The 15,696-nt window shown below is 45.8% G+C and overlaps 1 protein-coding gene across 4 annotated transcripts in view; it reads right to left on the bottom strand.

Annotated features, from left to right (window-relative positions):
- Positions 1-15,174, bottom strand: part of LOC117228486 (sodium-coupled monocarboxylate transporter 1) — an 88,835-nt gene extending 73,661 nt beyond the window's left edge. For 2 of the 4 annotated variants that reach the window (XM_076526759.1, XM_076526758.1), the window contains exons 1-2: positions 14,789-15,174; positions 10,142-10,299 (exon numbers count right to left, since the gene is read on the bottom strand). The gene's annotated coding sequence lies outside the window, so the exon portion shown is untranslated. Of the gene's footprint in view, positions 1-10,141; positions 10,300-12,007; positions 12,103-14,788 lie in introns of those variants that run through there. The other 2 variants (XM_033484275.2, XM_076526760.1) reach the window with 2 other exon arrangements.
- Between the last annotated feature and the right edge of the window lie 522 nt (positions 15,175-15,696).

Raw genomic sequence — 15,696 nt, 5'->3', positions numbered from 1 at the left:
GGGCTCCGCCGTGCAGGCTTCGCTCGCCGTTCCCCGGCCGTTCTCGAGCAAGTTTCCGTTTCGCTTCCCGGTCGCGGAATCAATTTCATCGAAAATTTCAATTAGCGCATTCCTCCGGCAGAATCCACTGTATTAGCGAGTGGTAATGGAGGAAGACGGAGCGGCGGATCGCGAAGGGAGCGGCCCGCGAAGACGGTGAAAAGTTAATGCCGGCTATTGTCGCGCGAACCGTATTTTTATCGCGTTCTTTCAGCGTCGCGGGGCCCGAGAGCCTCTCTCCGAGCGTCTACGTTTATCCGTCGGATAAAGGCAGACGGATAGATGGATGGAGGAAGAGAACGACAGCGGATCTTCGCCGGAGAAACTCGACGGAGCGTCGCGACGCAAAGTGCGCTTCCCTGTTTTAATAAACAAGCCCTCGCCGTCGAAGCGCTTTTGTGCTACAGTTGACGCACAGCCTTCCACGACGACGATGAGGAACAAGCGTTCTAATTAAAGGACTAAGTGACGCTTCTCCCAATGAAAAACCGGGTCGACGACGGGCCACCGGGACCGACTACCTTGCACAAGGACCGTCGCAGCTGCCGGCAATCGTTAATCCTCCGGCCACGGTCCCGGGTCCGACGGAACCCGAACGTAAGACGTCGGCACACGAAATTTATTAAGTCTCGTTCCATTGATTTTTCACCGGTTCGTAGAGATGTCGGGAGTCGCGGTTAAAGTCGCGACCTCGGCCGAGTGTCCAGGCTAATTGTTTCACATGGAAATCGGAACGCGAATCGTTTTTATTTTGTCGCAGGGGTTACTGCGACGGTTTATATAAAATAATCCGAGAGAGTTTTTTTTGGTTTTTATATAACGAGAACTTTAATATAACTTGTAACAAAAGGCGATGAGGTACAGTGTGTAGAAGGTAAAGGTAAACGAGTGACGGATGAGACAGAAATATGAACACGTTGAGAGTCGGAGGAAAACTTGCTAACTGACGTCTCCCGGTCGAGAGGTCCTCGTATTTATTGGGGAGAACGTATTGAAATTGGTAAGGGAAAGTCCTTGGGAAGGGCGAAGGTCTTTCCCGAAGATTTTCCGACCGGGGTGATCCGGGACCTATGGTCCGAAGCTGTGTCCCAACGTTTTTATTGTTTTATTGCGGTGTGTACGCCTTGCGTCGGGAAAACCCGAAAAAGGCATATGCACACCCCGCTTTTGAAGGACGTGTCTTTTTATGTCTGGTCCGCCACATTATTATCCTCAATACTCTATGTTATTTAATATTTCAAATATTGGGTTGGCAACTAAGTAATTGCCGATTTGTTCAATGAAATAAAAAATTTTTTTTTACTTGGAACGAAGTTTAATCCGTAATGTATTTTCCATTTTGTTCGATGACCTTTTGTCATCTCTCTGACAACTTGAAAATTCCACGCTCGTAGAAAGTCTGATCCTTTTCGGCCAAAAACTGAGTTAAGTGAGATTTTACAGCGTCATCGTCATTAAAAGTTTTATCACGAAGCGAGTTGTCCAGGGATCGAAATAAGTGGTAATCCGATGGCGCGAGATCAGGGCTATATGGTGGGTGTAACATCAATTCCCAACCATTATCCATCAATTTTTGCCGAGTGGACAAAGACGTGTGCGGCCTAACATTGTCGTGCTGAAAAATGACACCTTTTCGATTGACCAATTCTGGTCGCTTTTCCTTGACCGCTGCATTCAATTTGTCCAGTTGCTAACATTCATGGATAACAAAAAATAACATAATAATAATAATAATAATAATAATTTTATAATATAACATTTACGGATATCATAAAAATGGGAGTGAGAGATATCTATAACTGAAATCGGCAATTACTTAGTTGCCAACCCAATATATTCGACGACTATGGCGTAGACCATTGAGAAAGACGCTCCGGGTCCAGACTGACCCGTATGGTTTACATGAACGTCCTATTCACCAGTTAGCTATATTTATTTTATTTATACTCGTCACGAAGGAATCGCGACACTCTCTGCTAACAGGTTAAGAATACAAAATAGAATATTGGACAAAATTATGAAAAAAATCTGACGCGTACATTGTGATCACAGTCTAATTGAATCGGCTTCGTTCCTATGTGGAATCATTTTTGTACATCATTCTGTGAGATTAACCCTTTGCACTCGAGCGGTGACTCAGAGGCACCGCTAAAATTTGTTACATCGCGTTTCAAGATAATTTTTATATTAACAAAATTTAGATTTAAAAAATTGTTAAAAGCGTAACTGTTGTGCGAGTCCCAAGAATCAATTTCATATGCATAAAATGCATTTTTTTTTTTTTATCGTATAAAATAGAAACTACTATAAGTGAGAGAAATGATTTTATATTTACGGGTTAAGATTTTTATATTTACAAAGGGTTAAGAAATTAACAGAATTGAAGTTGCGAGATTATGTTGGCGAATAAATCTCGTCTGAGATTTGAAAGGTCATAGTGAGGAAAGAAATTAACAAGCGTTTTGAGGGAAGGAGTCTCCGGGTCCAGATAGACCCACGTATCTTCAAAAAATCGAGTTAATGGTAACACTAATTACAATTGAACGGTATCTTTTCATTTAAAAAAAGAAAAAAAAAGGTGACTTTCACGGCTCAAATACCGAAGTAAAAATCAATGAAAGTCTGATATAGAATTAAAACATTGATGACCATGAGGTCCAGGTACTTTGGTCACCGTGGTTGCATGTGCAATGGATCCAGTTGGACCCATCTTTCGCTGCGATTGAATTATTTGCGAGAAAAGGGGGCTGCGACAGGATACTCCAGCCGGCTACACTATTCGTCGTGAAGCGGCATAACCGCCGAATAATTTAACGACTTAATCCGACGAATCCGTTCGCAAACCTGTCCCGTTTCGCTCGAACAACGGCTATCGATTGTTCCCGATGGGCGGAGCTGTGCAAAAGGCGAGAGCTGCGAACGCGTGCACATCATAGGGAGAAAAAGAAATAGGAAAATCGGTCGCGGGAAGGTGCAATTCGCCTGAAATTCCTGCGAACGGAAAATGGGCGTCCGGCTAATTGAATACAGAGTTCTCTTGTTACAGAGACCGGCTCCGGAAAAAAAGTGTTGCGATACAGGCAGTGTACGCGAACGGCGGCCCCTGTACGCGTTCGAACGGAGAAAAACTGCGGAATAAAATTCTTTCTCTGGACCGGCCGACGCGCAGCGCCCGTCAAACGGTATCGTATCTCGCTCACCGAAATCGAAATAGAGCGTTACCGAATAATTGCTCTACTGCCAGCTAACACACGGGAGCTAAGAATTTTTTGTGAGCATTTTAGTAAATCAGATACGTAGAGAGAGAGAGAGACAGCTTACGAACGGAACATTTTAATTCAATGTATGGATTGTGCAGATTAATCAGTGACCATCGTTATTCATTTAATAATAATTCGCTGAGTTGCGACCGAGAAATTGGTAATTTTCGAAGTACTGCAGCGTCGTGGAAAAAAAATCGTACGGCGGTCCTCTCGAGCTCGTTTTAAAGTAGAAAGACTACTTTCACGATCGACAACGTTAAATCTTCGTAGGTCCCTTTTTATTATGAAACATAATTAAAAAGTAAAGTTTCTTTTCTCGATTCGAAGTTGCTTCTTTTTCACGAGATTTCGCAAATTCGAACGACTCTGCGGAGTTGGGAAAATTTTTTCATCGAATCGCTCCTACGTGATCTTGGAAAGCAAAGTCTGCTCTTTACAACGGCCCCTCGAAAGTCGATCTACGATTTTTCTTCACTGTTTTGTCATGCTTTAAATGAGAACTATGCCGCTGATGTCTTGAGTCATCCTAATGCCGATAGCACACTTGTCACTTAATGTGCTATAAAAGCGTGAAGAAAAATCGCAGATCATCGTACGAGTAGTCATTTTAAAGAGGAGTCTTTGCGGTATGATATTACGTTCGCATAGATGAGTAAAAAAATTTTGTCAACGTCCCAGAGTCCGTCGAAGTACCGAGTTGCTCAAAATCGTTAAAAATCGTCACCGAGCCTGTGTTTCCAGATTCCACGAAGGCTCCGTTGCGAAGCCGATTAAACGACGTGAAATGTCACCGTAATTGGGGAATACATAGTGAAAGATACGACTGCCGGCGGAAAATTCGAAATATCTCGCTGAGGAATTTTAAACCGCAGATCCGGTCCAGCGCGGCGGGTCGCCGCGGCCGAGCCTGCTCGAAAAAGGAAGTCGATGAAAAAGCGGACAGAACAAAGAAGAACCCGGTCCCGCCACTACGGCGTTAAGCATTTTTTGATGCCGTCGGACGTGCTCGTCGCCGCCCTTTTTATAGACGATTATTGCGAAAAGTTCGCGCTGCGGGCAACGGCTGGAGCCACGGCGCGACGGGTCGCGAAAAAAGAAGTTGCCTTCGGAAGTATGGATATTAAGGAGTCTGTGTTTCGGAGATGAAACCTGGCCGGGCTGTGACGTGCAGAAGATCTCCCTCTTTTGTTTCGTTTTTTTTTTCTGTTTTGGTTTTTATTAATGCCCGTAGCCCGCGCGTGGAAGTTTCTGGCCGAGCAGCTCGGGCCGCGGAGCCTCGGTCGTGATAGAAATAAATGTGGCTGCCGGCGCAGCGTCCTTCTCCTATCTCCGAGAGAGCCTCCCCGCGTCCCCCGGCAAGTGCCACGCAGTTGGGAGCAAGATAATTGAACAGCTTGAGGAAATTGAGCCGCGAAAGGGGAGAGATTTCGACGCCGCTTCGACCCGCGTCATTTTCCCAATTTATTTGTAAATCTGCTCATCTCCTCGACCGGACCTCGACGCTATCGTCCCCCCCCCCCTCCCCATCTCTCGTCTCTTTGTTCTCTTATCCGTCTACAAAATATCTTGCCAACACCCGAGACAACGGCCTTGACAGATTCGAAGAGAGAAGATACCGCGAAGACCTTGCTATCTGCTTCGAAATATTACGGGAACGCGTTCACCAACAAATTTGCAAGGTTTCAATATCGCGCGACGAAAGTATTTCATCCGTAAAGATTCGGGAAACATTCAAGAGTGCATCCGTTCCTCAGCACGATTTAACAATCCTACAGTAAAAGCATTTCGTTTGTTTTAATTCATGCAAGTTTCAATTTCATGCAAATAAATTCGTTAAATTCGTGAACAATTTCGATCGTACAATAAAAGTGCATCCTCTGCAACGAATCAAATAAATTACGATCGTGCGTTCATTAAATACGCACACGGTTTTAATCGCGCGACAAGACGTGCGCGTGCACCGTCCGCGATGATTCACAAAAACTGCAGACGCGTATTCGTCGCATTCCTGCACAGCTTTGCTTGCACAACAACGCGATTCCGGCGTCGAAACAACTGCACACAGAGATGTCGCGCGAAACCACTGCTTCGTAACTCGACGCACCGTACAACTAAAAAATCTGACCGCTCGTTCTATCACACCGTACGGTCTCTAACGGTCGAAAACCATCGGTAAACCCGTGCGCGAACGAGTTTAGAAAACTAGAGGCTATAACCGCAGGGAAACGAGCGCATCTCTGCGGGTCAGCTGTTTCGCGCGCAATAATAGAGAGGAGAAAGTGTCGGTCCCGGGCGGAAAGACCGCGCAGAATTGCATCAACCGCGAATAGTTCGTGCGAGAAGATCGTCGCCAAACTGGCCGGCCGGTCCGCGTTCCGGGAGTAAAAATAGTTATCGATATATAGCGGGGCTCTCGAGAAATAGACGAGAGCGGCGGTGAAGCTGCTCTTGTCCTTCGTCGCTTGTTTACCAGCGTATTCCGGCGGCTGCCGGGGAACAGGTTTGCGGTGGAAGCGCGACTTCTCCCGCGCGGCATGGCGCCATGCGGCGGGGACTCGTCCGCCGGTCCCCATGGGACGAATCGCGGCCCCCGTCGTTTGTTCCCGTTCGGACCGGCGACGGCTCTCGATTCTCCCGATTCTCTCGTTCGCACCGCCGCAAAACAATCGAGAAACCGCCGCGATTCGTGTTCCGCTCGAATCGTTTTCCGCGCGTCCACGGAAAATGAAAAACTTAAGCGAACCGTTGTAATTTCGATGTCCGGTGCCCGTCGATTACTCTGCCGGCGCTTCCATTCTTTTTTCTCTCCCCCCCCCCTCCCCCACCTCCCTCTCGGTCCGGAAATCGTTTCGACCGATCGGATTGGATTTTATTGGGATTTTCTTGAATTTCAGCGAAACGGTTGCTTCCTGTTAATCGCCTCCGAAATTGTATTTCGTTTTCGCCCGGAGTTTCGCCCGTTCCGGTGGCCCGAATCGTTTGTTTCGAGCCATCGCTCGTCCAAACGTCTCGGAATAATTTACGTACCTCCCGCGATGCCGGCAACACATTAACAACCGAAAGCGAACGAGGAAACGAATTAAGCCGACATTCAATCTAATCAGGCTTACCGTTCGACAAATTGACTCTTAAAGATTCTGCTGACGTATGCGCCGGGATTAACGGAACTGGTATCTACGTATGGAATCGTCCGTATCTCGAGCATGTTACTCGAATCGCTGAAAAATAAGCAGTCATCTTTCCTAAGAACAACTTCAGCGACCGTTTCAAACGAGGACAAATTAATCCACGATGCTAAAAAGGAATCAACGGGTTGTCAAATTATTTCAGTGAAAAAGTCACGATTTTGTTAGTTTTTGTTTCCATTTAAATCGATTTCTTTCTCGATAATTCTGGAGTCATAGACAAATTTATCTACGTGATTAAAAATATTCAACTGTATATTGTATTGGATGAACCACGTTTTCCTTGCAATATCTCAAGTTCAGCGTACATTTTTCGGTTTAACACGTTTAATGTCACGGGGGTCACCGGTGACCGGCACTTAACTCGGCGGTGACGCCATTGGGGCCACCGGTGACCGGCGCGCTCAAATTGATAGGAATATATATAATTTAAAACTAAATATCAATATCAAAAATTTTGTGTTATTACCATCGTCAATTCGAAATTAACACGTCAAACATGGTTATATTATATTATTAGGAAATATATATAATTTAATACAAGTGTCAATATCTAAAATTTTGTGTTATTACCATCGTCAATTCGAAATTAACACGTCAAACATGGTTACATTATATTATTAGGAAATATATATAATTTAAAACAAGTGTCAATATCTAAAATTTTGTATTATTACCATCGTCAATTTGAACAGTGACCCCCGTCGCAATTAACACGTCAAACATGGTTATATTATATTATTAGGAAATATATATAATTTAAAACAAGTGTCAATATCTAAAATTTTGTGTTAATACCATCGTCAATTCGAAATTAACACGTCAAACATGGTTATATTATATTATTAGGAAATATATATAATTTAAAACAAGTGTCAATATCTAAAATTTTGTATTATTACCATCGTCAATTTGAACAGTGACCCCCGTCGCAATTAACACGTCAAACATGGTTATATTATATTATTAGGAAATATATATAATTTAAAACAAGTGTCAATATCTAAAATTTTGTATTATTACCATCGTCAATTCGAACAGTGACCCCCGTCGCAATTAACACGTCAAACATGGTTATATTATATTATTAGGAAATATATATAATTTAAAACAAGTGTCAAGATCTAAAATTTGGTATTATTACCATCGTCAATTCGAACAGTGACCCCTGTCGCAATGAACATGTCAAACATGGTTATACACTGTAACTTATCTACTGCAGATAATATTTCAACATTACATGTATTACATAAAAGAAAATTCATCGTGGCGCCACGGACAATTTCTGTGAAACCGGCATGGCATTCAACGCGTTAAAAAATATTCATTCTACGCTGTCGCTATTTTGTCCCCCGCCGATTCTGCCAAGATCCCGGCCTCGACGTGAAAAAGCGATCGTCGCTTTATCTCACTTCCACGAAAAGTTCTTTGATTTCGACGCAACTTCGTCACTTTGGCCCGTCGCGCGGCGCCGGGCGCGTTAAAGTGGCAAAAGAAAAATAACTGCGGCGAAAACCGGAGGCAGCGTCGACGAATCTGGAGCACGAACGCGATCACGATGAAATCCGGGGCAGAGGACGGTTTCGTCCGCGCGCCCGCCCCGTCCATTTCTCTTTGTTCCATTCTATAATTTAGCTCTATCATCGCGGTCGGACGCGCGGCCGTATTTGCCCGCGTTTGTTTTTCAATTTTCCGGGCGCCGTTTTTTCCGCTAATCTAAATATAAAGGCGACGACGAACGCGGCGCGGCGCCGCCGGAGACGGAACGAGGACGGCAACGAGCGGCGAAAATCGGCGCGGGTGGCTGTTCGAGCGATTCGCGACGGCGCGTCTGCCGCGTTTTCCAGCGGCATTTCAGCCGCGGGCACAATAGAAAATCACGCGACACGAATAATCATGGCCGCCTGAAATCCGGCCGGCCGGTCAGCCGGCTGGCCTGATCGCGTTCCTCGATGCTAATGGCTAATATCCGAGCGTTTCCTGCCCGGAATCCGTATCTACCAATCGAACAAATTTGCGAGTATAATGAGACTCGTAGGTACGCTCGCTTCATCCCGCGGAGGCCTCGGCACGCGTGCACAAGCGTAATGCGCGCTCTTCGCGAATGGCCGCCGAGCGGGACGAGAAGAACGTATATCCCGGAGCGGAACTCGAGCGTTTTCCATTCGGTTCGCGTGCGAGCCCATTCGATTTGCGGCGGAACGTCTCGGCGCGCGTGCAAAAAACACCGGGGAGTTTCAGCCCCGGGGAAACGTTCGTTCTTTCGCTCGCGCCGCGACCGGAAGCAATTTAGCTCGTTCGTTGTGTCCAGCTCTTTGGATAATGTTTGCCGCGTTTGCAATCAGTTTGAAGAGCGGTTCCGAAAGAAATGATTTAACCGCGTTATTCGGCGGACCGTCGTCGCGTTCGCCGAAAGAATTGTTTGCTTTTGTTGCTGCTCGGCCACTCTCGAGGAGGCCGCCGGAGAAATGTTAATTACTCGCGCGCGCCTTTCCCCCGCCCTCCGTAGCATCTCCATTGTCGCAATCCGCAGCCGCAGCAGTCCCGGGAGCGTCGCGGAATAAATTGACAAAGGGTGGTTTTATTAGGTTTGAAATATTCCTGTCGGAACGAACGGGGAGATTTCATAAAACGCGTGCCCCGTTCTTTTCGCGGTCGATAGAGACTGTTCCCGGAACGGAATATTCTTTCGGCTCGTCTTCGAAATCTATTTCGTTATCGTATTCTCTCTATCGTTTGGACGTATCGAATATACAGGGTGTCACACAAGTGTCTCGCAATACGGAATTGTGGGGTAGCTGAGGTCGTTCCAAGTAACTTTTTCCATTGCGAAAACGCGATCTGCGGCTTTGTTTACGAGCTATTAACGAAAAACACCGACCAATGAGAGGTGACGGCGCGAAGTTCGAGAGCCCGCAGCACGAGGCTTTGACAGAAGGTCGGGACGGACTCGAGCCGCGTTCGAAGTATTGAACAAGTCACGAAGCGTGAACTTTCCGGTATTTTTTTTTCCTACGTAAAAGTGATATTTTTAAGAAAAACGCTGTTCACCTCTACTTTAGAACGTCTGAAGAATGTTTATTAATTTCTCGGGCCCGAAATAATATGTAGTTGAACCGTGACACGGTTAACCGTGTTACAGCGTCGGCCGGCGTGATACTAAGCGCAAAATAAAACGTATACAGACGCGGTGGCGTAATTCAGCGTGCATATTTTATAAATAATTCATCAATAACCGCAGATGTTCGAGTATCGGAGACTCTCACTCCGCTCTCTGCCCTTCCATCTACATAATCCTGAGCGAAAGAGTCGTCTGTACCGAAGAAGGGGAAAAAAGAAGCTTCTTCTACAATTTTTTGCCTTTGCCGCCCGTTATGTTAAAAGCGCTCGATCAATTTACTTGTGGCACACGGGTTATCGTTACCGTTAACACAGGGCTCGATACAATCGCGATCTCCAAGCGTAAAGCGAGTAAAACGTTTTGTACGTTTCCGCTGTGCAAGACGTTTCGTGAATTTATGGTTAGCCGGCGACGAGCCGATCGATTGATTTGCATTCGAAAGGCAATCCGAGAGGGGCCTGTGGACATCGTTCGAGTAAAAAACACGTTGCCTCGTGGAAAGCAGATACGGGAGACAAAGAAGAAGCAGTTACCTCTTCGGTCCTCTTAATCCGAGTTCAACGACGCCTCCGCACGCTGGATCCTCTCATTCCCGAGCAAGACGCGTGTCCTGCATCCGTTCGAGCTGGCCCCGTCAAAGCAACGAACTCGATATCTCGAAGCTGAGTGCCCTTCGAGGATCGCCGTGTCCCTGCACAAAGGAACAGACATGCTCCGTGACAGGTCCGATCGATTCCGAACCCGAACTGTACACCCAAAAATTCTTTCTCCCTGCGAAGACGAACGTCCTCCGCTCCGTCCCCACTTATTAATTATTCACGTTTCGCTGGTCGGAGAACCTGTTAATAGACTTCCAAATGACTCTGCTCACGTCCCAAGGAAACCTCGAAATCATTTGACCCCGTCCGCGTGTCAGACATAGACTTTTTAATCGTTTCCGTTTCAACGGCTCGACCGTCACCTCGAAAATTTCGGGCGGAGAAATTTATTTCTAATTTCAAGGGAGAAGTGATATATTTTTAACTTTATTCAATTCAATTATAGGTTCGTAAGTTTATGCGATTTTAATCTCGATTCGAATGTGCCTCGTAATAATTGGCTAACATTTAAGTCTCGCACGTAATTCGATTGCTTTGGTTTTCTCCTGTTGCGCGATCGTTCGCATATTCTTTCCGCGTGACTAATAAAGCGATTAATATTTTGAAAACTGTGGAGTGTCGAGTTGACGACAATGAACATCTCCGACATGTTTCGCCGTGCGATTAAATTCGTAACGAAGCGATTAATTTCTTGAAAACTGTGGAGTGTCCGGTCATTCAAGTATACACGATTTAATCGTCCGAAAAAAACATGTCCGAAACGATTATTCTTGCTAACTCGATACTCTACGGTTTCTTTGTTACTCGACAGGCAATTATTACGCGGGAAATTTGAATCGATCCTTGAATGATCGAAATTTGAATCATTTGCACTCGTGCGGCGACTCTGAGGCACCGCTAAAATTATCACATCGCGTTCCAAGATAATTTTTATGTTATCAATTATTCTTGTTAACTCGATACTCTACGGTTTCTTTATTACTCAGGCAATTATTACTCGAGAAATATGAATGAAAGCAATACCACACGAACTTACGAACCGACCCGTTAAAATTGAAAAGTTGGGCGCACTCTTAACCCTTTGCACTTGTGCGGCGACTCTGAGGCACCGCTAAAATTATCACATCACGTTCCAAGATCATTTTTATGTTGTCAAAGCTCAGATATAAAAAATTGTTAAAAGTCTAACTGTTCCATGAATCACAAGGCTCAATTTCATACGCATGAAATGCGCTTCGTCATATAAAATGGAAATACTATAAGTCGGAAAAAATAATTTAGATTTACAGTTAAAATGGTTTCGAGTGCAAAGGGTTAAATTCGAGCAAATCAGTCAGTACGTCCGGGACGCGTCAAGTTCGAGAAGCTCTAGAAGCAGCGACCACGATATTATTTACGGTTCCTCGAGACCAGTTCTAATTGGAAATTTCTTCGAACGAAGCACACGGGTCACCTCGTCAATCATCTGCAAATCGTAAAACCGGCATACTGAACCGGCTATAAATAGCCGCATCGATTCACGGTGGTCGAGCATTATGAACTTGACTAGCCGTTTCCAAAAATATCCGTGACTAAGGAGAAACTTCATCGCGCGACATCAACGACGAATGGCTACGTCCACTAAAAACGATCTGCACAACTATATATTTCGAACACTATTTCGCTACAGTTATGAGCCTCTCCAAAGAGGCCCATAGTCATCGCGAAACCGTTCAGACACAATCGCAACTCTATTCTCCGAACGATCGAACAACTATCCGCCGCATCGTTCCGCCAAAACTCGGTAATCTTCGGAATCACCTCTGTCTCTCAAACTGCGCGACTTCCAGGCCACCCTGTAGAGCGTGCCAAGAGTGCTGGAATCTTCGAATCTCTCGCTGCACGCGTGAACTATCGCCGGTATCGTCGGCGGACCCGAGAGGACGCGTTCTCGGTCGGTGACTGCGACGTAAAAATTTCGTGGAGATTAGGCGAGCTCGGTTTCGGGGAACGGAAGGGTTCGAACGGGTACGAGGGGGGCCGGCGGGGACGAAGGGAGAAGGTAGAGAAGAGGCTCAGAAACTCGTCGCGGGACGAGAAAAACGGGGAGGGACCCGTAGGGATCGGTGGAACAGGGAGAGAACGCTAGGCGGATAGAAACGGAGAGTGGTGAGAATCGGACCGCGCGGCGGATAGCGGCCGGGAGGGGCGCAGGTGGGGCGCAGGGGGAGAACGAAACTGGACTCGTCCTCGTTAATTCACTCAAACAGACGTGCTCGACTGGTTCGTTAGCTCGATCGAGTTGCATCGCAATAAGCAGTCGCGCGTACGTGGCCGAAGAGTCCGCGGGACACGTATTATCGCGACACCGGAAACGTCGCGCATCGGGATACGTTCCCGGCCTGCACCGCGGCACTCTTCTCGCGGCCGAAAAACCCTCGAATCGAACCGGCGCGCGAACCGATTCGACGCGAGAAAATTCCGCGTGAAAATTGCCGTACACCGTAACGCGGTTCCGGTTGCGTGAAAATGAATTCTCTCGCGTTTCGCATCGATCGGTTTCTCTGGTAAATATTTTCGGATCGTTGAAGCCTTAAAATTCGCATGAAATTAATGAAAAGTAAAAATAATGCGAACATCCCAGTTACCGATGCTTCGAAAAGCTACTCGTCAAATCCCAAATATTTTTAATTTGTTTCGCACGCATTTTTGAATGTATTTATACCGAATTAAATTTCTGACGAATAATTAATATAATGAATTAAACTTAATAATTTATTATACTTATTAAGCGTAATGATTTATTAAATATAATAAATTCTACTTAAATGGAACTGTATTGAAGCATGTCAATTGTATTGATTATTAATTAATTAATTGATTATACGTATATTAATTGTATCGATTATGTATTAAAATTTTGTTCTTTATAATTCTTCGACATATTATCGCGATTATTGTTAGAATCAATGAAAGTGACAGTGTTCCGGACAACCTCGGTAATTGGGTCTCTTACCTCACCGCGTATTTAATTTGCACTTTCGAGGCGATTCGATCACAGCGAAACCGTTTCTGTCTGTTTCTTTAAACATTACGTGGATAACCATAATTGTCGACGTTGTTCCATAACCGGGATAACCGCGTGCCCCGTCGAGGTGCTCCGTTCTACGTGATCGTATAAACATTCATCTTGATCTATTTTATATTTCGTACCGCAGTAAAATGTAAGCTTTTATTAATTGCTGTAGAATTTCTACTTCGTTCCACGCTTTCTATCCGTTTGTACACGTTTATATACACTTTCGTTATTGAACGAACGTAAATCAAACTTTATCGTCCAGTGTTAGTAATTTTCTGATAACAAAATTGCAGGCTCACAATTGCGTCGTTTGTAGACAATTGATTGCGGACTGCATAAACATTTATTTCTGCTTGGTATAATTTCAATGATTTACGACTAACACAATCGCGTCGTTAAATTTTTGTAACAGCTTGTTATCATTGTTCTCCTTTTTCTCATAAATACCATCGATTTGGCGATTTTTCTAAACTACGAATTTCGTGTGTATTTATGACAGAAGCATTACTGGAAACTACAGTAATGTCTCCCTAACTGACGCTCAGATTGTGCACAAAAATGGACAATTTTGGACGAGGAGATACGATTATTCGAGCCTTGCGGTTAACTTTTATAGTTGCCGATCGTCAACAATCACAAAAACGAGCCGCAAGCCTCGAAAATCGTATCTCCTCGTCTCCAAATTGTCTAATTTTCTGCACAATTTGGGTGACAATTAGGGAGACTTTACTGTATCGAAGAAACAGTGAACTCTCTACGTGGCTCCTCGCGTTTTTTAATCATGCGGATCTACACACACACACACACACACGCACACGCACACATAGTGTACACTCGCAGAAACCGTTTTCGCAGGATCTCGTTCAACGAAGCTGTCTTCGCGACGCGTTTTGCCGAGAAAAACGATTTATGAACGTTCGTTTCAGAAAAATCAGAACGAAATAACCACTGAGAGAGAGAGAGAGAGGGAGAGAGAGAGAGAGAGAGAGAGCAACGCCAGCACAGCACAACCTCGACGAACGAAACGGAGAAACTTCTTCTTCTTCAAAAAAAAAAGAAAAAAAAAGAAATGTTGCTGGCACAGAAACTTCGCAACGAACGCAGCTCCGAAGAAGCTCGGTGAACCCGGTTTTTCAACGTGCAATGCCAGAAGTCGAGGAACCGCGTCGTCGACTGGCACAGAGAACTTGACATTCAAACAGCCCGCACGGCGCTTGTCCAGCGAGTCACGCGAAAGTATCGTGTTCGTTTCGGTTATCAACACCGGTCACATTTTCCTTCTGTCATAAATCATTCGAGCCCGGCGGACGCAGCTGGCACAGCCGGCACTAAACCGCACGTTACAATAACGTTTCTTACGTCACGGGCCGCGAATCGAAATCTTACGATGGAAACGGTGTTTACGATTGTGTCTGCCGAGACGAGCGCATGCACCAGCCGCCAAGAGCCGTATATATATATATATGTAACAACAGCGAACGGTCGTGGATCGATTGGCGGCCGCCGAAGCATAGATTACGTACCAGCGGCTGGATCGAAGGATGAGCAGAGAGAGCCGATTCGCAGGAACAATGGATCTCTGGAGTGTGCCGGGGTGGGGGGTGGGATCGATCGGAGCGAGTTAGGCGATCGATAAACACACTGCGGACGTCGGCTCGTCCACGCGGACGCGCGATCGAGATCGATCCGAGTGGATCTGAAGACGTGCGCCGTGGTCAGTCGGCGACGTAACACTGGGAAGCCGAGAGAGTTCGGGCTGGTATATTTAAAAAGGCAGAAACGTAGCCGCGGCCGTGTTCGCCTGACAGACTGGCACCGTGCAATACCACTGGCAACGTCTGCGACGAGTACATGCTGCCGGCGTGCGTTGTCTCTATTACGAATTGTTATAAATAAAAGCACCTGCTGGCGTCACGCGCGCCGAACGGACCGACGCTGATTTTCGGAGCCGGGGCGTGCTACGATCGATCGATCGATCGAGATCGTTCGTCTCCCGCTGTCGGCGAATCGACGATGGAAATTGATGCGAAACAGCGCGCTTACTTACGCGGTCGCATGAAATCTTCGTCGAATATAAATTCGACGAAGATGGCCACTACGATGCGCGACGAAAGCAAAATCGATGCCTCTATGAAAGATTTATTTCGGTAAATTGAAATTGGAAGTTACGCCACAGGACAGCCCGAGAGGGCAGTTCGAGTTATCTGGTTAAAGAGTTATGCAGTCTCCAAGGTGATCGTATCGGCCAGCCGGCACTCGAATTTATTCCTCGAACGGCCGGATTATTTATTCGCTCATTTGTGCTTAGACAGTTGAGTGTGACGGATATTTTTAGTATCTCGTCCACGGTGACACTCTTTCGATTTATGCGCACCTATAGGAGTTTCGTCGTTATCCCTTCGCCGGGATGACGATGTTCCACGAATAATAT

The sequence above is a fragment of the Megalopta genalis genome, chromosome 15, assembly GCF_051020955.1.
Source record: "Megalopta genalis isolate 19385.01 chromosome 15, iyMegGena1_principal, whole genome shotgun sequence".
NCBI lineage: Eukaryota > Metazoa > Arthropoda > Insecta > Hymenoptera > Halictidae > Megalopta > Megalopta genalis.
This window is presented reverse-complemented; position numbering and strand designations above follow the sequence as displayed.